General features: G+C 43.2%; 1 protein-coding gene and 1 pseudogene across 2 annotated transcripts in view; both read right to left on the bottom strand.

Moving 5' to 3' along the window:
• Positions 1-22,770, bottom strand: part of JAK1 (Janus kinase 1) — a 243,824-nt gene that overhangs the window by 207,994 nt on the left and 13,060 nt on the right. The window lies entirely within an intron of this gene.
• LOC110127520 (eukaryotic translation initiation factor 4E type 2 pseudogene) lies at positions 829-8,287 on the bottom strand (annotated as a pseudogene).

Raw genomic sequence — 22,770 nt, 5'->3', positions numbered from 1 at the left:
GCTGACAGACTTCTTGTAGGCCAGTACTTCCCAGATGAGACCCACCCACAAGTTCCAATTCGAAATTCTTCTCTTCTTTCTCGTAAGTTGAAATAGAGTATGTAATAAGAACTAAAAACAAATGGGTATAAAGCTTGGCTGAGAAATCACATCTCTGAGATGTCATGGAAAAGGCATGAACTTGGAGTGAAATGATGACTTGACACTGAGTCCTGACTCAAAAAGTAAGAAGATTGGAAAAGTTTCGCAATTTAGAATTCCTGAACCTCAGTTGGGTCTCCTGTAAAATAAGGATTATAACCCCTTCCTACTTCAAGAAGCCATTCCTTGGGAGGGCTGCATAAAATAATTATGTAAAAGTGATCTGTAAGGCTTAAAGAGTTGTATCAATAAAAATGTGATATTTTCAGTAAATACTTCAGAGTGTCTATTCACTATGTTCCTATATTCATGGAGCACCCGGATCATACCCTTTCAAAGGGTGGATCCAAGCAGTCATATATGAAATAAATGTAGCAATGATAGTTTAAAAACAAGAGCTACAGTTTAGAATGATGAAAAAGTTCTAGGGATGGATAGTGGTAATATGTATGTACATACAAACATGTGTATGTACTCAGGAATTCCCTGGTGGTCCAGTGGTTGGACTCCATGCTTTCACTGCCTGGATCCTAGTTTGACCTTTGGTTGGGGAATTAAGATCCCACAAGCCAAGTGGCACTGCCAAAAAAAATGTGTATGTACTTTTGTCTCCTCGTAGGTTTATTCTAGGCATTTTATTCTTTTTGCTACAGTGGTGAATGAGATTGTTTCTTTAATTTCTCTTTCTTATTTTTCATTGTTAGTGTATAGGAATGTAAGGGATTTCTGTGTATTGATTTTGTATTCTATAACTTTACTAAATTAATTGATTAGCTCTAGTAATTTTCTGATAGTATCTTTAAGGTTTTTCATGTATAGTATCATGTCAGCTATAAATAGAGCTCTATTCTTTTCCAATCTGGATTCCTCTTACTTCTTAAAAAAAATGTGTATGTACTTAATGCCATTGAATTTGGTACATTTAAAATGTAAGATTGGTACATTTAAAATGTAAAATGGTAAATTTTATGTGATGTATATTTTTCCATAAAACAAATTTTTAAAAAAACAACTAAAAGCTAACATATATTGAGGACTTAGGACCTTTCTTAAATCCTTGACAAGAATTATTTTATTTCATTCTCACAATAACATCATGCAGTAAGTGGCAGAGCTAGCCACATTTTACAAAGAAGCAAAGAGAGACACAGAAAAGCTAAGAAACTAACACACATCTACACGGCTAGTAAGTGGTAGCGCTCTATTTGAATCTGGACAGCCTCCAGAACCCTGCCACCACTACCAAGCCTTTTTTCCTCCACCAATCAGAGGAGAGCTCGGGTCACAAAGTCTGAGGCCGGTGGCTTAGCACACTCTTGTTTGGGAATCTGACATAAGAGATACTGAAATTCTGATCAGATAGTGGTTGGCTCTGGACTCTTTTGATAAAAACCTGAGGTCTCTGGCTCCAAGGCATGTCAGAGGCTCACATGAACCAGTTATAAGGGAACAGGAAACCAGGAGTAGGCAAAAAGAAAGACAATCTAAAGAAAACAAGAGCCCAGGGAGGGGAGATGGGGTGTGCTGGACACCCGTTTCCAGTTCCTATGTGTGTCTTGTGCTTTGTATCTTTGTGATTGCTCTGTATGCTTAACAACAAACCTCTTTTATTTAGGCTGCTCCAATGAGTTGTATAATTTGCAATCTAATGAGCTCTAATTATTCTAATAGAGTATTTCAAGAGGGAAGAGAAGCTGCATATGCAAAAAATCTATAGCATAGCTCTTTATAATAATTAAACATTGCAAAAAACAAAGCCACCCAATAACTAGGAAATAATAAATTACACTATGTCCATTCAGTGAAATACTATATAATCATGAAAATGCATAAACAGAAAAACTGCATCTAAGCAGAATAATCACAATAGGGAAAATATGTGAGGATGAGATGGTTAGATAGCATCACCGACTCAATGGACATGAACCTGAGCAAACTCTGAGACAGTGAAGACAGGGAAGCCTGGCATTTTGCAGTCCATGGGGTTGCAAAGAGTCAGACACAGCCTTGGTGACTGAATAACAACAACAAAATATGTGAAAAGCTGTGAATGCAGGAAAGAATGGCATGTGGGAGTGAGTGTGTATGTGTGTTCTATATTGTTCAAAAATTGCATTGAATTTTTGAGAAAAGCTTGAGGGCTCTTAAAAACTACTTTCTTAAAATATTTGATAGAGGACTTCCCTGGTGATAGAGTGAATAAAAATCCACCTGCCAATGCAGGGGACACAGGCTTGACCCCTGGTCTGGGAGATTCCACATGCCATATAGAGCAACACGCCACAGAACTAGGCCTGTGTGCCGCAGCTACTGAGCCTGTGCTCTAGAGCTCTTGAGCTGCAGCTACTGAGGCCCGCGTGCCTAGGGCCTGTGCTTCGCAACAGGAGAAGCCACCGCAATGAGAAGTCCAGGCACCACGACTAGAGAAGAGTTCCCACTTGCCACAGCTAGAGAAAGCCTGTGGGCAGCAATGAAGATACAGCACAACCCAAAATAAAAAACAAATAATTTTAAAATTTGATGGCTTCCCTGGTGGCTGAAACGGTAAAGAATCTGCCTGCAATGCAGGAGACCCAGGTTCTATCCCTGGGTCAGAAGCTCCCCTGGAGAAGGAAATGGCTACCCACTCCAGTATTCTTGCCTGGAGAATCCCATGGACAGAGGAGCTTGGTAGGCTACAGTCCATGGGGTCGCTAAGAGTAGGACACGACTGAGCAACTATCACACACCAGGTGTCAGAAGTAGAAATAATTTTAGGCATTTAGCACAACTCTCCATGTCTTCAGAATCCGAGCACCTGTAGTGGTGAGGAGTCGTCTGCTGTCCAGCTCCGTGGTTGCTCACCTTCTGCCCGAACACTCCTGGGGACAGAGGTGCCAAAGTTTCTCCTCTCTTTGGTTGGCTTATTACAGAGTTCTCCTTTCGGTTATGTCTGCAGTTTCCTCCCCTTAGTTCTAGTTGTCTCTATTGGGGTCAAATCTGTCGCTTCTTTTTTACCCCCTGGCTTGTCCACTACCACTGCAGTAGACAATCCCTCTCAAAGTACAACCAGCTCTCAACGCAGACTCTGCTCCCTCTCCTTTCACTGGCAAACACTTGGATTTCACCTTGGAGCGCTGTGGACCACACAAGTTTCTCTCCAGGTAGAAAACTGTTGTCCCAGGAGAAAAAGCACACACACATGAACAAAAAACTGGAGAGAAAAGAGCCCTGGAGGAAAGTGAAGGCCAACTACAAACAGAAAAACCCAGCCAAGGGGTCATGGGAAAATAGCCAAAGTGGAGACCTACTTCCAGCTCCCCAGTGACCTTCTTCCCTTGATTTCTAGAACATGTGATGATATACCCAAAGCTGTGTCATATCTCATCATATCAGAGGCCCATGGAGTTAAAATAAATGGGAAAAAACCTTTCAAGCTAGTCCAAAAAAATAGGTCATTTGAACATATTGACTATTCAACCCCCCATTTAAATCTCCTAGGCAGAGTATCTCTGTGAAGACTGCTGGTAAGATTCTGCCTAATAGAGGTATAACCCTTTGTTCCAGCCAACATAGAGTCAGTATGTTTTTGATAGAAAAAGTTAACTTTTAAAAACTTCAAAGACAAAGAGAAAGGGGAAACAGGAGCAGCTCTAGAAAATATAAGAGATTCAAAAACCTTGGGGGAGAGATGAATTGGGGTTAGAAGATGCAAACCATTATATATAAGATGAGGGCTTCCCAGGTGGCTCAGTGGTAAAGAATCTGCCTGCCAATGTAGGAGATGCAGATTCAATCCCTGGGTCGGGAAGGTCCTCTGGAGGAGGAAATGACAACCCATTCCAGTATTCCTGCCTGGGAAAATTCCATGGACAGAGGAGTCTGGTGGGCTACAGTCTATGAGGTCACAAAGAGCCGGACACGACTGAGCAGACAGACATGTATATAACTGAACTGCTTTCTGTACAGCAGAAATTAACACAACACTGTAAATCAACTATACTTCAATTTTTAAAAGAGAGATTCAAAAGGCTTAAACAAATGAGACAAAGATAAAAAAAAGCAAAAAAAAAAAAAGGACAACGTACCTAAACACTTGGTCTGATAAGACCCTCACTCATGAACACATTATACACAAGTGCACCCATCCATGCACACAAATCTCTGCTCTCTTTGGAATGTCCATGTAAATGTAAATCTGAGTTTATGTAAAAGTGAAGACCACCCTGGGATCTAAATAAACCTCAGGAAGCAGACTATGTTTCCTATTTAGCCAAAGTTACTCCTGTATTTGCCTGAGTCCTCCACAAACAGTGGTAATTAGAGGGTATTCAGAAGTTGGAAAGTAAGAAGAAAGTGATCTACACACAATAAGGAAATGCCTGTCACTCTTATATCTTTCTCTGAGACCAGGTGACTGAGGATCCTCCCGGCCTTCAAGGATATGGTTTAAAGAAAGACTTAATTCAAGAACTGCAATTCTCACTCACAAGAATCAGATAAAAGCTACTTGCAGGTTGTTATAGGACTCTGAATCATTACTTATTTGAATTCTAGGAGCTCTGATGAAAGGTCATTTTAAAAGCATACCCACATCAACTTTTAAGAGGTTTCTGTCTGGGCATCCTCGGTCATCCTGGTATTTAAATCCTGGGTTTAACAGGTGATGGGGACTGAAAGCTTTACCAACCACTACAGTCAGGCACAGCCATGCATGAAGCCATTCATCAGGGCCACCTTCTCTTCAGATGTCCCACTTTCAGGATCACAGAATTTACCATACTAAATGTTAAGGCCAGCAACAGCCCATTTCCCTTCCCCAAAGAGGGGCATGCAAGAACTCACAGAAACAGTCTGGACACACAGGTCCTGCTCATCTGGGAAAATAATTATAGTCACTGTCTTTGGCTCCAGTTCCCACCCTTGGAACATGCATTATAATCTAACTCCTAAATCGAACTAGATTCTGCTCCAGTTTAGCTGGCCAAGTCTTCATCCCTTCCAAACTGCCTCGGTGCAACTGGTGCAGCCCCCTGTATGGAGCGCGAAGTGCAACTGTGGCTCAGGAGGAAGGAGAACACCACAGGAGGAAAGGAGGGAGGGAGGGCAGCAGCAGAAACTAGACAACATCAGAAACACATTTTAGAATGGTGGGCTTTGGGGGGAGAGGGGAAATAAATTAACAAAATGTCCCAGTAATTTCATGGCAGAGCTAGATAAGACAGCACTTACAGCTATCCCAGGACGCTCCAACAGAAAGCATTCCCTGGCTGCACAGGCGTTCACACACTGACAGAGCCTCAGGTGACAGTTCTGGCTCGAACATGTGGTCACAACGTCACAGCATGAGAAGAACACAACAGAATGCCCAAGAGGCATCTAGGCGGCAGAGAGAAAAACAAAAGGCTGAAGTCCCCTGCACAGAACCCCATCAAAAGACAAAGTGTATCTATTACAAAGTCACATTTTCCATTTTTTTTACTTCATAAAGCCAGCAATGCTGGAGGGTAGGAATGAGTGCAAAAGTGTTGGAGCCTGAGGCTCAGGGATGTCCCCTCAGTGAGCAGAGGGAAGGACTGGCTGGAGAACTCCCACCCTCCCATTTTAAACACACACATGTCCAGTTTGGGGCTGTGGTTGATAGGTCACTTGCAGTCTTATTCTACATTGAAATAATGTCTTTCCGAAACCACACAGAGACTGCAGGAGCCCACAGAGCTCCTCCACAGCCATGAACTATTTCCCTAGCAAAGCCAGGATGAGATTCTGCCAGCAACAGGATGCCAAACTCTTCCATAGCAAAATACTTCACTTGCCACCATTTTTATCTGCATCATCCTCCCCAGACAGGACTAATTCCTTCTTTGAAAAAGTTACTGTGGCCTGTCAGATTCCAGGGAGTTTCCATGCTGCTGTAAAACCTCCAGGACTGCTCTGAACAGGCAAAGGCATCAACCTGATTGATACTCTGTTCAGAGCCTTGTGAGTGGGTGGGATGGTCCAGGATCCTCCTGGAGTACCAGAAAGTGGAGCTGGGCTGCCAGGGATGCTCTCAGATCCAGGACAACAGCCTTCCTCTTGCTGATGCTCTGACTTTTGCCCCGTTCTGATGTTTCCTCCTCATCATGTTTCCATGTGCTGTTTTCTTCTTTCCGATCCTGATCCCCTCTGTCATCGTCTTCCAAAGCCTTGAACTTGTTCACTTTCTTGTAGCTGTTGTTACCATGGCCTCACAGAGTGAGTCCATCACTTTGACATGGGAGTGATACTCAAGGTCACATCATGGGTGTGTGAACTGTGTAGCAGGGCCCTGTGCTCATTCAATGTTCTATTGTCGTCATCTTGAAATTCCGAGTAATTTTCTTAGTAAGGGAGTCCACTCTTGTAACCAGTCCTGAAAATATTTCAGAGAGCTTCATGTGAAACCTCTCCAGTCATCTGGCCATTCTTTCTTAATTTTGTTATTTTTGGCTGTGCTGGGACTTCCCTGCAGTGTGCGGGGGCTACTCTTCTTGCAGGGTGCGGGCTCCTCCCTGCAGGGGCTTCTCCCACTGCAGAGCACAGGCTCGAGGCGTGCGGGTTCAGTGGTTGTGGCACACGGGCTTAGGTGCCCCTGCAGTAGGTGCAGTCTTCCCAGACCAGGGGCTGAACCCATGTTCCCTGCATTAGCATGGTGGATTTTTAACCACTGGATCACCAGAGAACTCTGGGAGTTCTTTTAAGAGAACTCGATTTGGGGTCTTTCAGCCATCCTGGTTGTTCTTCTCAGGCTTTTGTCCCCAGAACACACCATAGACCCTGAAAGTGAAAGTCCCTCAGCTGTGTCTGACTCTTTGTGACCCCATGGACTGTAGACCACTGTGACCCTCCAGGCTCCTCTGTCCATGGGATTCTCCAGGCAAGAATACTGGAGTGGGTTGCCATTCTCTTCTCCAGGGATCGAACTCAGGCCTCCTGCATCGCAGGCAGCTTCTTTACCATCTGAGCCACCACGGAAGGCCGACCACAGACTCTGCATATAACTCAGTCAGTGAGGAATATAGGGACACCTCAAAGACCGTTGCTATGAACAAGATCGTATGTCTATTTGCAGTAATAGCAGTGACTGTTTACTATGTGACTGGCGTTATATTAAGGACATTACATGTATTACGTAATCCTCATACCAACTTTCTAGTTAAGAGACAGATTTATCCCTAGTTTGCAGACAAGAAAACTGTGGCTTAGAGAGGTGACATAGCTTGCCAAAGACCATACAGTTATAGGAGGCAGAGAACGCAAGCCCAGGTCTGACAGACCCTTCTATAGCAACTCTACTAGGGCTTCTCCCGAGTTATTGGAGACGCTCATTTCTTGGGAGGCGAGAGGCAGCACGCATGGAACTAGTAACTAATTCTGATCATATTTTGATCTATGGTGATTCAACTGGGAACGTCTCTTTGGATGCTGGCCAAGCTATTCCCACATGGCCATTTCCTTTTCCAAGTTCATGGTTTTCATTAGGTTCTTTCCACTAAGCTTAGCCTCTATATCAGTTTCCAACAGCTGCTGTAACAAATTATCACAAATTCAATGGGCTTAAAACAATACAAATATATTGAATTGGCCAAAAAAGTTCTTTCAGGTTATTTTTATTTTTTCATAAGATGGTAAGTTATCCTAGAGTTCTGGAGGTCAGAAGCCTTCAGGGCCTCTAGGGCTAAGATGAAGGTGTTGGCAGAGATGTGTTCACTCTGGGGGCTCAAGGGGAGACTCCTTCCTCGCTTCTCCCATCTTCAGGGGGCTGCCTGCGTTCCTTGGCTTGTGGCCATGCCACTCCAGTCCCTGCTTCTGTTGTCCTATCTTCTGCTCCGACTGTGACTGTTCTGCCTCCCTCTTATAAGAGCCCTGTGATTACACTGGTCACCTGGATAATCCACAATAATCTCCTGACTTTTAAGTCAGCAGGTGAGTAAACTTAACCCCATCTGCAACTTTTAATTCTCCTTTGCCATGTTACATAACATATTCACAGTTTCCAGAAATCCAGACATGAACATTTTTGAGGGTCCATCAGTATGTCTACCACAGACTCCCAACACACACACACACACTGACCTAGTTCCTCCTGTGAACTGGATTGCAAGGTCTTCCTCTTCCTATGAATCCTGCCCACTTTCCTAGGCATTCTGGTTCTTCTATGTTCAGTCAATAAACACTTACCAAGCACCTATTATAGACAAGGCATTTTGCTGGGGGCAGGGGAAATTAAGAAAAAAAGATATTGTTTCTGCCTGAAAGGTGCTCACATTTTAGAGAAGCTGACTGAAAAATCATGAAACAAAATGTGACAATTACAGGGATAAAAAGAAGCATAGGTGTGAAGGGGCACTCAGGACTCGGGGGCTGGGGTGGGGAGGGATATGCTAAGATATATCTTATGACTCCTACTCTTATCAAGATTCACAAAATGAAAAAACAGTAGGTAGGATTCATCACGAAAAATGAGGATATGTAATCTGGTCTCAGGCACCATGTCAGTGCCCAGTGATTGCAGGCAGGGCTGGGTTGTCCAGAAGCCGTGAGGCACAGGAGCACACAAATCTCCCTCTGTGCTCTTGAAGGCCTCGCTTCAGCCTGGGGTCAGTGGCGGCCAGCAGGAATTACTCACTACCAAGGTAAAGAGGACCTCTTCCCAGTGGAACAAGCTTCTTACAGTCTCCAAGTGGGATGGGCTTGTCCCAGGGTGGGTGATGCTCTCATTTCCTCAGGCTCTGCCTGATCTAAACAAAGATCTTATTTTGAAAGTTGAAATGGGGGGGGGGGGGAGGAGTTAAATATACAGAGATGTAGTTTAGCTCTCCTCTGCATCTCAAATGTGGAGTCAAAAAGTGCAAGAACGTGTAAGCTTTCAAGGATTTATGTTAGTTTAGATACCCAGGACCCTGGATGTGCCTGGACTGACCTTTGTTCTTACTTGATGGCCACTTTGTAACTGTTATCATAAGAAACTGGAAGTTATCATGGAAGTCTGTAATTCCTGCCCACAGACATTTCACAGGCACCAGCTGGCTTTGTTTCCAGCTCTATACTGAACTCTGCTGTCCCCTTTCAGAAACACAAACAAGTGTGGTGTGTGTTTTCATTTTCCTGTTTAACCTGCATAGTCATGGCAAACCAGGGTCTCTAATTTTTTCACAAAATAACATACAGGGAAATTTTCTTGCTAGTGGCACATAGCCAAAATGCTATTTAGATGCAACTGAATTCATGTAAACTCAAGAGACTTTGTGAAATTGCTAGTATTTGTACCGGGCTTCACAGTTGGCCAGAGGTGTTCTTGGCCATTGAATTTTGCTCCTTATAAACCCTGTGAAACCCTGTCCCCGATGGGGCCCCGTTAAGCCTAAGGACCCTTCAAATCCAGAGTCCCTTCTGAGCAGATGACTAAACAGGGGCTTTTTATGTCTTACTCTGTTGAATAAAATACATTTGCCCATCATCTACAAAGGACTAAACTAGGGATCAGCTGTACCCTCTGCTGAGTCCCACACCTGAGAATGTACCCATGGACCTCACCCTGAATGCCTCCAGTGACGAGGGCATCACCTACTTTGCTTGTTTTTGACAGGTGGCACACAGAGACATTGACAGATCCCCCTAGGATGTCCACAAGAGGGCCTTGAGAAGACACTCTCAAGGGGTTTGGTGTGGGCCCATTTCAGGTTCTTTATATTGGAAATGGCCAACCAGCCATTTAGAGCTTCTGAATCACATGAATGACAGGGGGTCACACAGAAAACGTGGTCCTTCTGCACAAGACCTGCTCTTTATCCCCATCATGGAAGGACTGAGTCACCCTGTGGCTAAAAAAGAGGCTGTCTTGCATTTTTATAATTAGCCTACATTAATGAGGGGAATATGGATGCACTTCCTCTTTGAAACTTTAAAGTCAAACTAAAATAAAGCTATAATTATTATACTCACTCTAACAGTGAGGACATGGAGCCTCAGAAAGATCAAGCCATCCACAAGGTCTCCTGGCTAGGAAGTGGCACACTACTGTAACTTCAGCTACAGATTTTAATTAAACACACAAACACAATCTAAGTGAATTTTCAAAAAATTAATTAAACTTAAGTTTGAAAAATTCTTAATGTATGGACTTTAGGTGATAAATAAAAACAAAAATCTGTATCATGATTTGGATGAATCACCAGGGGATTATACTGTGTAGAAAAAAGCCAATTCCAAAAAGTTACATACAATACGAATCTAATCATAGAAAGTATCCAAAATGACAACATTTTAGAAGGGAAGCTAGGTTAGAGATAGGACAGGGTGTGGGCTGGCGGTCAGCAGGCTTTGACTCTGAGCTGGGTGGTGTGGAGACCTGTCTCTGCCCACTGGTCAAGGGCAGAGTGAGCTTCAGGGCAGATGATCTTCACTGAGCCAACCCACAAAAAAGCCCTGGCTTTCAGGGCAATTTCTATACACCCTAAAGACACCAAGTGAGGCTGTAAGTTTTTCAAATGGTGAGTATGACATTAAGATTAATACACAGGTACTTGCTTGAGGAAAAAGAACATCTGTGGCAGCTTAGGGCTACAGACTCAACTGGATTCCCAAGTGACAGCAAAGACTGATGATCACCTGCAAAGCATTACATCTGTTCTGTGGGAAGTCGCCCAAGACGGCTTAGGAAGTGAAGCCTGAGAAAGAGCAGTCCCTGCTTGGTCTAGCAAAGTTTTGTCTTAGCCGGTGACTGTTCACAGTTAATGGGTCAATGGCACAGGCAGAGAAGGACAAGACAGAGCGAGAGTCGTGAAAAGAGAAGGAGCAACAGAGCGCAAGGGCAAGGTTTGCAGCTTGATCAGACAGTGTTCGGCCTCTCCCCGAGAGACTGTGAGGCTCTGAGCCAGGCTCTGAGTCTCTCTGAATTTCTGATTCTTCTTTATAAAACAGAACGATAAGCCCCTACCCAGCCTTTGTTACCAGGTTAATGGGAAGAACAGGTGGAATAATGTAAGTAAAAAGCATTTTATGAACACTTAGATTCTCTGCAAAGGAAAAGATCAGTAATGTGATCTGGCAAGATTCTTACTAGGGGCCCCTAAATTTCTGGACCTATGATTTGGCAAGTAAATTGATTCAACCCGAAGGCTGCTGGGTCCACGGGCCTGAAGTGAGCATCACTAAGTGATCAGGTCTTGACAGCAGTGGCTGCACTAACTATGGATTTCTGTATGGGGTAACACCATTGGAGGAGGAAGCATGACAGGCCACATCTAAGCTGAACTCTAGTAACTTCAGCTGGCTCCTCACTGTGCTGCTAGGGCTGATCCTTGGCCCAAAGTCAGGATCAGCCTATGTCTTGGCTGACGACTTAGATTTCAGCCTTTAATAATGAGTGAAAGCTCATCTGATTTGTAAGGTTTCCCCCTCAATTCCCACTTAAGTAATCTTGGTAAGTCTGTAAGTCTTGAAATGCTGGACAGGAGAGGGGAGATCATCAGAGAGGATGGGCAGTCTAGTGAGAGACCCCCTGGGAGGGAGGCAGTTAGGGTTCACCTGAAACTCTTCTCTGAGAAGTGAGAGTGTGGCAGATAGCATGTTGGCTCTGAGCTCAGGGAGCTGTATGAATAACCAAGCTTTATCCTGAGTCTCAGTTTCCTCCCCAGCCAAATGGTAACAACAAGCTCTTCCCTGGTGGTCCAATGGTTAAGAATCGCTTTGCAATGCAAGGGTGCGGATTCGATCTCTTCTGAGGGACCTAAGATCCCACATGTCAGAGCAACTAAACCCAAGCATGCCACAGCTGCATGCTGCAACAAAGACACAATGCAGTTAAATTAAAAAATAAGTATTAAAAAAAATAGTGATAACAACAATGCTGTCCTCACAGAATTGTCCTAAGGACTATAGACTAAAAGAAGTAAACGGATCTGGAACAGCTGGCAGAGTAGGAACACAATAATTTAGATCCTTTCCTTCTTCAAAAGACAGGAAGAAGATACCACAAGCCCTTTAAAATATCTTCCTGTGCATGTTTTTCAGAGAGAAAGAAACTAGGAAACTAAGCTAGCTAAGCCTACTCTCTTTGTAGCTCCTGGAAATGCATCTTATCAAGTTTGGGATTTGTTTCGGACAAACAGATTCCTATTCATGCTCTGCTAATTAATGGAGCTAATGTGATCACAAGCTATGTGAGCCTAAGGATGTTAATCTCCCCCTAATCTCTGTCAAGCGCAACACAGGGTTTCATAATACCTATGACTATGGTTGTTTTGAAAGTTAAATACGAAGTATCTGTAAAATGCCTTGCACCATGTCTTCTTGTTGCTGTTCAGTCAGTAAGTTGTGTCTGGCTCTTCTGCGACCCCATGGACTATATAACTCACCAGGCTTCTCTGTCTGTGGGATTTTCCAGGTAAGACTATTAGAGTGGCCTGTCATTTCCTTCTCCGTGGGATCTTCCTGACCCAGGGATGGAACCCGAGTCTCCTTGATGGCAGGCGGATTCTCCACCACTAAGCCACTGCTGCTGCTAAGTCACTTCAGCCATGTCCGACTCTGTGTGACCCCACAGATGGCAGCCCAGCAGGCTCCCCCGTCCCTGGGATTCTCCAGGCAAGAACAGTGGAGTGAGTTGCCATTTCCTTCTCCAGTGCATGAAAGTGAAAAGTGAAGTCACTCAGTCGTGTCTGACTCTTCACGACCCCATGGACTGTAGCCCACCAGGTTCCTCTGTCCATGGGATTTTCCAGGCGAGTGTACTGGAGTGGGTTACCATTTCCTTTACGGAGCCACTAGGGAAGCCCAGAACCGTGTCTTATGCACAGTCAAATGCAATGAATAGTTGTTCTTATTATAACTGTCTTAGGTGCGGCAGAAGTATCAGAGAAATGGAGGAGTGTCCACAGACATCACAATTACTTTTCATAATCACCAATAAAATTTTTAGTCCCATCTGTGCAATACTTTCTTCCCACTTGAGTTCAACAATAGTTCATACTCAAAGACTTCAGGGGTGCGAATGAGTCAACTGGGTGATGCAGCTGCCAAAAAAACAACAGTTGTCATCCCAATACCACACCTGGAGCATGGGAGGACTCAGTTGGATCTGAGCAAAGCTAGAGAGCATGCCAAAGGGAGCAAGCACAATTGGGAAATAGCTGGAAGGATGCTCTGAGGAAACTCTGAGGAACTGGGACAAGAGAAACCTAAGGAGTACAAATAAACTACATTCTGAATGGCTGATATGTGAAATGATGATTTCATTTATTCTGTCATTCCCTGGAAAGCAGAATGCAGACCAATGGGGAGAAGTTACCTGGAGGTTCATTTCAGTTCAGTACAAAGAATTTGCTGACAATGCGGCCATCCAATGACAATACATCTGTCCATCAATGGAACAGGTTGTCCTGTGAAGGAGGACCTGAGTCCATAATCTGGCATCTTGGAGGGGAGAGCTAGGGAGGCTGGCCAGGACATCTCCCAGGCCCTTCCCAACTCTGAAATTCTATCTCATGAGAAGCCCACAGCTGTTTCAACAGCAGCCATCGTGTGTTAGCAAGTCATTCATGAAAGGGCAAAGTTTGTCCTCCACTCTGTTATAAAACTTGGGGGCACAATAGTGTAGAAGAAAAAGATGTCTTATTTACTGTAATAGTAGCTATAGTTACTACTGCAGATGAGAGGCCTAATATATGTATTTAACAAATACACACTGCTTATCTGCTCTAAGGAGGGTACTAGAAGGGCCAATCCAACCTCCTCTTCTGTGTGTTACAATTTTCATCCCATCAATGTAGCAGAGATAGGAAGCTACTACCACTAACATTTAAAAACTGATTTTGAAGTAAAAAGGAATAACTGCTTCCAATTTAAGCACATCATTTAATATCACAAACCCCAGTTTGTGATAACAGTGATATTTACCTATAGGGACTGTTCATTCAACAAATATTTGGGCACTATATACTATATATATAGTATGTAGCAGGCCTGGTTCTACTTGCTGGGGACTTCTATCATTGAGCTAAAGAGACACATCACCTTCATGGAGATTACATTCTAGTGGGAGAGAAGTAGCAATAAATACAGTTAAGAAAGTTGAAGTACGCTGGTGAACAGAGTACATAAAAGCACATATGAAAATAAACCAAGAATTCCCTGGTGGTCTAGTGGTCAGGATTCCATGCTTCCACTGGTGCCTGGGTTTGATTTCTGGTTGGGGTATTAAGATCCTGCAAACCTTGCAGCCCACAAAAATGTTATTTTTAAAAAACTGTTAATCAACTATGCACCAATCTAAAATAGAAATTTTAAAAAACTTTTTTTTTTATTTTAAAGTTTAAAGAACAGAAAAGAAAGCAGACAGGGATAGGGAGAAGGAGGTGGTTTCTGTTAAAGGATTAAGTAAGAGAATGAGGGTAAAAATTACTGCATGGACTGGTGATGTAGAAAGTCTTTAATCAATGTTAGCTTATTATACCATGGCTTCTGAATTCTCTGGACTTATTACACACGCATCATTCCACTCCTGAGCTACTGAATAGGTAATGTGTATTCAAAATCAAAACCAAAAGGTCCCAATAGTGTTTACAGGTAGAAGAAAGGAATCAATGAAAATATTATGACTTTGGGGTTCTAGCACTGCCTCACTTGTACAAGGATGCTGATAGGAATCTGCAGGAAATATAAGGATGCAGAAGCTGAGTCTTGAACAAGTCAGCTCAGGTAAGTGACCACATTTTTCTAAGCCTTAGTTCCCCTACCCACCCCCTACTCCATTTGACCAGGGCTGTTGGAACAGTTAGCATGTAAACACTAACTGAATACATATGTAAAACATAATACATATGTAAAATACTGGGCACACAGCAGGTACAGTTAGCTTACATTATTACCACTGTCCAAACTCATTTGAATTTTCAGAGATTTACAATGTGTTCCCAATGAAAAAAATAAAGCATGTTCCTCAAGAGGGAACATTCCACAATCATGTGTTGCGAGGAGTTGGACGAAGGTCACTTGTTACGAGAATAAACCAGGAAAACATAAGGAAGCGTTCAACTGATGAAACGCTCAGTACAGGGCTCAGCCTCGCTAACTGCTTGGCTGCAGCCTTCAGGATTCCAGAAGATGCAAACAAAGACACACTGGTTCACTCAAAACAGTTCTTCGTACAAATCTGAGGATATAGCCAAAAAGCAGTCCAGCAAGATTTATGAAGTGTGCTCCCTCCACAGAGCCTGCAAGTCGAGGAGATCCACAAGCTCCCTTTAATCAGCCCTGTTTTCCCAGAGACCTCTGCACCACCGTCCTTCTGCTGTTACCACTCTGATGGAGAGTCTTGGGAAATAAGAATTTAATTTGTTCTGTGCTGAACTTTTTCTCATGGGGCAATTTTTACAAGGAACGAGCTCTCTCTGCTTTCCCAGAGGGGGAAAGCGTCCCCATCAGTCCCACTTCCTCAAGTTCTGAAATAAATGAAAGCTTTGGGGTATTTATTGATATCAGGGCCTTTTCTGCTAGTCACCCCAAGACAAGGGCAGCTGTTTCGAGAATCGGAGTCCCTCGTTAACTGTAGATAGCACAGTAACCTCCCTCTCTGCTGTCAGGGGGCTTGTGTCCAGCAATCTGCCCCTTCCAGAGCTAACTATGACCACCCGGCACTTCAAAAGGACTACAGATGCCTCAAGGGACAAAGGTTGGCTTTGCTGGGTCTAAGTCAGTGCTTCTCAAACTATCCATGGTGCAGAACCACATTTGACCTTATTTCTAATCCATCATGGACCAATACTTTCATAAAATACAATGAAAATGAATTGCTAGAAAATTGTTTATTAAGACATAAAATGCAAGCCAATGCTTTTATTACTAGAGTCATCAGACCTAAAGTTACTGTCAAATTGCTATAAAAATTTTAAATGCTAACTCACAATTTCTGTATCTGATCTAGTCACTGTTCAACCATGAACATTTATTTGAAACAAAACACAATACCAACCAACCCCTTTTCCCTATGAAATAAGATGGTGTATTTAGCACAGTGGTTGGCACACAGTAATTGCTCACTGACTATTAACTATTACTTTTGCTATCCTCTCTAGACTAGTGAGAAGATGGGGAAACATTAACCAAGAGACTGAGCTACACATCTGAGTTCCTCGTCTTTTCCTACTGACTCTGGACACGTGTCTTAAACCATTCTGGGCTTTAGTTTCCAAAATTTGCAATACATAGTGAGATGATCTAGAATCTAACATCTTGACCAATAATTTATGAACTGAACTGAAACCTAGATAGAAAAAAAAATTGGGGTCCCAGTACACACTCATAAAGGCTTCCTAGGTGGCTCAGTGGTAAAGAATCTGCCTGCCAATGCAGGAGACTCAGGCTCGATCCCTGGTCTGAGAAGATTCCACAGAGAAGGAAACAGCAACTCACTCCAATATCCTTGCCTGAAAACTCCATAGATAGAGGAGCCTGGTGGGCTACTGCCCATGGGGTCGAAGAGAGTCAGATATGACTTAGTGACGGAACACCCCCCCACACTCACAAACATAAACTGAAGCAGGCAGCTGCAAGGTTTCATGAAGTAATATTACTTTACCACAAGCTATGCACTGTTATTTTCTATTTTGTTTTATATTTATTGATTTAAAATTTCTTTTAAAGAATTTTTAAAGATTATTTTAAAAGTCTTGAATTTGTTACAACATTGCTTGTTATGTGCTTTTTGGCCTCTCGAGTCATGTGGAACCTTAGCTCTCTGATCAAGGATCAAACTTGTATCCACTGCACCGAAAGGCCAAGTATTAACCACTGAACAACTAGGGAAGTCCCTTGTTTTATTTTTTAAATGCTGGTCAACACACATTTCATTGATTTCAAACCCACGGTGTGAAAAATGGTGGAGCAAATGAGCTCCTGGGTGCCTATCCTCGACAGTACACTGATGGGTCTAACAACTAGGAAGTAGGTCCCTGTCAGTCTATGACTTGGCCTCCGGGTAGGATGGGTATGACTAAAGGCAGGTGCATCTGCAAGTTTTTATTTTTGCTTTTTAAGCCAGCTGGTTCTGCACTGAGATATTCTTAGTCAATCTATCAGGCACAAAGAAGAATGGTCCAAGATGTGGACTCATACCACTGGGTAATAGTTAACACACTGGTAACAGAGTTAACTTCCATCTACTCTCATGCGCGGTGCCTTCAGGCAAATGTGCTAGGAGGTGGGTTACCAGGAAATGTCCTTATTGGATTCTGCTTTTTGGAGAAGAGAGAGGAGACAGTAGTGGGAGCCAACAGGCTGTTGGAAGTGTTAGGCCTGAACTAATATTTCCAACTCCTTCAACACGGTAGAAGTGGCAGTGAGGGGGTTTACTAGGGAAAGAAATATCAACATGCAAACTTTGATCTAAAGGGGTACTTTATAGCCCTTTCATCCTTTTGATGAATAATTTTAACTGTTTGACTTTCAAATCAGTGAATAAAACATGAAACTTTAATGTCCAGTATCTTCCACCTTTGGGCTCTGAAAACCTCCCCCTTCCTCGTGAGTAGTAAGGGCCTCAAATTAACCTCTTACCAAGTTGAGCCACCAAGCATTTCATTTTGATGACGATTTGAATTCCAAATTCAGTACAAAGCTCTGAATTTTCTCCAGCTAAGGGGAGGCCTAAAGCTCCAGTGTGTGGGGTGGAGGTGTGAGGAGTCAGGTGGTCTCTCCCTTCTCCCCTTACCTTCCCAGGCCCCTGCCTCACCTCTTCTTGAGCTTCCTTTCTTGGTTGGTTCCTTTCATGACTACTGACAGTGAACCTGAGAGCAGGTTCTGCTCAAATGACATCTTTCCAATAAGCTCTGCATCAAATGGGGCTCAGAAGTTTCAAAAAGGGTTCCCAAATGGACCACCCCACCTTGGTGGCCAGAGGCTTATCCTTTGGGATCACTCCTGGGATCCACTCATAGGATGTGGGGGCGGCTCTCCTGCAGGGCACTAGCCAGAAGACTTAAGTCCCAAGCTGCCTTTCTTTTGGTCACACTGGATTTTCATTGCAATGTGAGGGCCTTCTCTAGTTGCACCATGCAGGCTTCTCCAGTTATGGTGCTCAGGGTCAGTTGCCCCACAGATGTGGGATCCTAGTTCCCTGACAAGGGACTGAAACCCATATCCCTTGAATTGAAAGGCAGATTCTTAACCACTGGATCACCAGAGAAGTCTTCCAAGGCACAACAGATTCATGTGCATTGACCATGGAGTCCAAGAAATTCACATCCCTGTCCCACCCAGTTTGCATCTCTCCTTTCCTCTTCCTCTCCCCACTCCTCTTAGCTTTGCAGAGTCTGGGTGTGGGGAGCTCTTTCTGGCACAGCCCGTGGCTCACCAACATTCAGACAAAAGATGAGCTCCAAGGGCAACTCTGCTCTCTGAATGATGTTCTCTCCCGCTCTCGGTCCTCTTTTTACAGGGATGGGTGTGAGCGATCAGGACCATTTGAAAGTTGCTTCTGTTGAATGGCAACTTTTGAAAAAAGTCTTACAGAAAAATGCGTGTCACAGAGCTGCAGTTCTCTGTTCACAGAAAAGTGGAGATTTTATACACCTGTTTAGCTGTGGACTCTTCTCACTCTTAGAAAACAGGAAGGACTCCACTTGGCAAATCATACCATGTTAGGTTTCTACTGAGTCACATGGCAGGTTCTGGGCCAGGCACTGTGAACACAGCAATAGATACAGCTATGGTCCCTGCCCTCAAGGAACTCACAATCTAATGCCATGTAACACACATACACACATACCCGACACGTGCATTTATGTAGTTCAGCTGTAACAAGTACACTGAAAGAAACACAGTGCCATGGCACTGGACACAGACGGGACTGTCCGGAAAGGGTTCTCTGAGCAATTAACAGAGACCCATCACCTCATGGGAGATAGATGGGGAAACAGTGGAAACAGTGTCAGACTTTATTTTTCTGGGCTCCAAAATCACCGCAGATGGTATTTGCAGCCATGAAATTAAAAGACTCTTACTCCTTGGAAGGAAAGTTATGACCAACCTAGACAGCATATTAAAAAGCAGAGACATTACTTTGCCAACAAAGGTCCGTCTGGTCAAGGCTATGGTTTTTCCAGTGGTCACGTATGCATGTGAGAGTTGGACTGTGAAGAAAGCTGAGCGCCAAAAAATTGATGCTTTTGAACTGTGGTGTTGGAGAAGACTCTTGAGGGTCCCTTGGACTGCAAGGAGAACCAACCAGTCCATCCTGAAGGAGATCAGTCCTGGGTGTTCACTGGAAGGACTGATGCTGAAGCTGAAACTCCAATACTTTGGCCACCTCATGCGAAGAGTTGACTCACTGGAAAAGACCCTGATGCTTGGAGGGATTGGGGGCAGGAGGAGAAGGGGACAGCAGAGGATGAGATGGCTGGATGGCATCACTGACTCGATGGACATGAGTTTGAGTAAACTCCGTGAGTTTGTGATGGACAGGGAGGCCTGGCGTGCTGCAATTCATGGGGTCCCAAAGAGTCGGACACGACTGAGCGACTGAACTGAAGGACAAAGATAACTAGGTGAAGTGAATGGTAAGGGTGCTTCAGGCAGAAGGAAACGTACCAGAGGTGAAAAGAAGCTTGATTCTCTGGACAAAGGAAGAGCCAGTCAACTGGGTACAAGACATGGGACCAGAGAGGTGGGTGGAAACCAATTTATATATAAGGAATTCAAGCTGAGAATGTTCCAGGCACACTCTCATACTTGGCATTCCCTTCCAATAGGAATCTTCAGTAACAGAACAATGCTAAGGCCAACAGTCTTGATTTCAACAGCATCAGGGAAGCCTCTGAAGGAATTTAAAACATCATGTCATGATCAAATTTTCATTTTAAAGAGGCAATTATAGGTACCCAGCCAAGAAGGTAACAGAGGCAGACATAGTGGATGGGGAAGGCACTGTGACATATGCTGGCTTCCTTTTCAAAGGCTCATTTACTAATCTACACTCAAGCAAAGCAGGTAGGATTAATATCTATTACCTCAGTTTCTCAGTTTTTTTGTTCTAGATTCATACCCCTACCCTACCACTTACTAGCTTTGTGTGCTGAAGATCTTCTGTGAGCTTCCTCAGGTTCTTCAAATATGAAACGTGGAGAACTCTTTTACTTTGAAGATTTGAATTTGGATGAAACTGGAGCTTTGGTATATGTACATTCAACACATACTAACTCATCTCAAGCAAATAATCCTGACAACTTTAAAAAAAGAAAGTCCTCTTCTAGCCTATTAGAACTAATTACTTACACAAAGTTCTAGATATATAAGCCATGCAAGACTGCTTAAAATGCATTTACTAAAATGTGGCAAATTTTATAGTATTAGTTTTACAGGAACCAGTGAATGATAAAAAATGGGGAAGATTTATGTCTAGACATAATTCTATACATTATGTAGTAGACATTTTAATTAGATGCCCATGATGCCCTCCCCATATAAAGGGTTGTTTATATTCCCAATGACACAACTTCCCAGAAATCTAGTCTATCAGTCTAACTTTGAGAATGTCTGCCTTCCCAGAGGCTCTAAACCTCTGTACTAAAAACACTGCAGTAGCTAGAAAGGTGTCAGCAATGTACCCCTGCATCTCAGTCTGATGCCGCTGACAGACCCTGAGGGCAGACCACAGGTGGTTATGGCATCCCTTTCTGTGGAACTCTGGGGCTGGGGGCTTCCCTGATAGCCCAGTTGGTGAAGAATCTGCCTGCAATGCAGGAGACCTTGGTTCAATTCCTGGGTCAGGAAGATCCACTGGAGAAGGGATAGGCTACCCACTCCAGTATTCCTGGGCTTCCCTTGTGGCTCAACTGGTAAAAGAATCTGCCTGTAATGTGGGAGATGGGTTTGATCCCTGGGTTGGGAAGATCCCCTGAAGAAGTGAAAGGCTACCCACTCCAGTATTCTGATCTGGAGAATTCCACGGACTATACAGTCCATGGCGTTGCAGAGTCGGACACGACTGAGTGACTTTCACTTTCTTTTCTGTGGAACCCAGCTGTGGCCTCTAAAGTCTTCTCAGCAAAGTGTTCCAGGCGGTACCCCCACTGACCCTAAGATATTCCTGGTCCAAAGATACTCAAAGTGGGGGAAAAAAGCAAGCAATGGGAATCTAAGTAATATGTCTGGAATTTCATTTACAAACAGACTGGCAGAAAATGAAGATGAATTTCTCACCACATTGGAACTGTCCTCTATAGCTTCCCACTTTTCAGCATCACTATCCATCTCCTCATAACCTCATGAAAAATAAAAATACAGTAATAGTCCAAATGCATAAAATAAGGTGTCATCAGCTTACTTTACTCCATTTCAATTATGTGAATTGTTTCAACATATATTACATTAGGGCATTCATTACAATACAAACCCCCTTCAACCAATTTAAGTATAAGGAACTCCAGTGGAGAATGTTCCAGGCACACACTCTCGTACTTGGCGTTTCCTCCCAACAGAAATCTTCACACGTTTTGAATATGGAAGAAGAAAACAAAGGTTTTTGATGTCTCTATTACTCTTGTTCATGCTGAATGAAAAACCTGTGTAGTAAAAGACTCTTAACAGGTAATGGTGAAAATCAACCCTTTGGTGAGGATTAACTGTAAATATGAATGCAGTGTTATAAGGAAGCAATTTTTAGGGGGAAAAAACTCTGCATGAAGTATAACACAAGAATCTTGCTGCCTCAATAAACAATTTGGAAGAAGTCAGTTTAATAATAGTACAGACAAATGTGTGGCACCTTTATAGTTGGTTGGTTATTCAGAGAAGCTCAGAATGTATTCTATGAGGCACAGCAAAATATCTGAATTTGGCATGGCAGAGCTAAGAGTTAACTTTCTGTTTTAACTTTGGATGATATAATCACGGGCTGGGATCTACATGGGATCTGGTGGAGGCCAGTCTTACCATCAAAATCGGATTTCCAGAGCATGAATCCAAGTGAGAGCTTTGTGAGGATGTGGATACAGTCCACAAATGATGCCTTTTACTGAGGGCTAAAAACACATGCAGTCACTTCGAGAAGGGTTTTACTGTCTACTTTTAGTCTCTTGATTTTACTTCTCTTATTTTCAAATTTAAAGACATAACTACAAATAGGAAAAATCTTTCATGATGGAAAGCAAGCTATAGAATGCTCCTTTTAATCAGGGTAGGAAGGGCTGAGTGACAAGTCCAGTTAGGATGTTTATTAAAACTCTATTTTAAAATATTAACTATATTCTTTTCAGACACTACTTCTACATTTTGAGAATAAGAAATAATAATGCCTAAATGTTGCTTTGGTCATCAAAAGTAATCATATACACACACACACACACAAAATGCATACAATACAAACTATAAACACACACATAAAATTTCATCTTTACCATGACTCCAAAGCAGCAGACAACTGAGGCAAACTGGAGTGTGGAAAGGTCCAGTGAGTGCCACTGCTGGGTGTATACCCTGAGGAAACCAGAGGTTTGTTTTTTTAAAATTATTTATTTTACAACATTGTATTGGTTTTGCCATCCACTGACTTGAATCCGCCATGGGTGTACATGTATTCCCCATCCTGAACCCCCCTCCCACCTCTCTCCCCATCCCATCCCTCAGGGTCAT

This window comes from Odocoileus virginianus, chromosome 5 (genome assembly GCF_023699985.2).
Source record: "Odocoileus virginianus isolate 20LAN1187 ecotype Illinois chromosome 5, Ovbor_1.2, whole genome shotgun sequence".
Classification (NCBI taxonomy): domain Eukaryota; kingdom Metazoa; phylum Chordata; class Mammalia; order Artiodactyla; family Cervidae; genus Odocoileus; species Odocoileus virginianus.
Note: the sequence above shows the minus strand (reverse complement) of the source record. Positions and strands in the feature narration are given on the sequence as shown.